The sequence below is a fragment of the Oxyura jamaicensis genome, chromosome 20, assembly GCF_011077185.1.
Source record: "Oxyura jamaicensis isolate SHBP4307 breed ruddy duck chromosome 20, BPBGC_Ojam_1.0, whole genome shotgun sequence".
Classification (NCBI taxonomy): Eukaryota; Metazoa; Chordata; class Aves; order Anseriformes; family Anatidae; genus Oxyura; species Oxyura jamaicensis.
In genome coordinates this window covers 12958403-12958902 of record NC_048912.1, presented here as the reverse complement: position 1 = coordinate 12958902, position 500 = coordinate 12958403, and the positions used below count along the sequence as shown (strand labels likewise).

At 44.4% G+C, this 500-nt stretch overlaps 1 protein-coding gene across 1 annotated transcript in view; it reads right to left on the bottom strand.

Moving 5' to 3' along the window:
* NTSR1 (neurotensin receptor 1) overlaps positions 1-500 on the bottom strand; it is a 47096-nt gene that overhangs the window by 11047 nt on the left and 35549 nt on the right. The gene's annotated exons all lie outside the window — the stretch shown is intronic.

Sequence of the window (500 nt, the reverse complement as noted above, 5' to 3'; positions counted from 1 at the left end):
TTCCTTTCCTTTCCTTTCCTTTCCTTTCCTTTCCTTTCCTTTCCTTTTCCCTCTCCTGCCTGCAAATTTGGCTTAGGACAGAGAAAATGTCTTTGTTGTGATATCGTGAATGGCTGGGACCGAGTTCGCAAAATATTGGTTGCAAAATTTGGTGGGAGCAGACAAAGCACAGCTCACAAAAAGGTGACATGAAGCCACCAGGAAGGCATGGGGAAATGATGTTGCACAGTCTGCTGCTGTAACACACCGAGCACCAGCGAAGATTTGCTTGACCCTGGTTACGTGCAGCACAGGGACGGGGGAATTCTCTGCCGCCGCCGACAGAGCCGTTGCCCGTCACTGCCTTGCTTCAGGCAAGGATTATGTGGAAAATGTTTTGCTATCAGATCAACAGAAACGGTGACATTTCAACATTGTTTCACTTTGGAATTGGAAGTCAGCGTTCTGAAGAGGAAAAACATTCTGATTTGATCTTTTTTTTTTTTTTTTTTTTTTTTAAT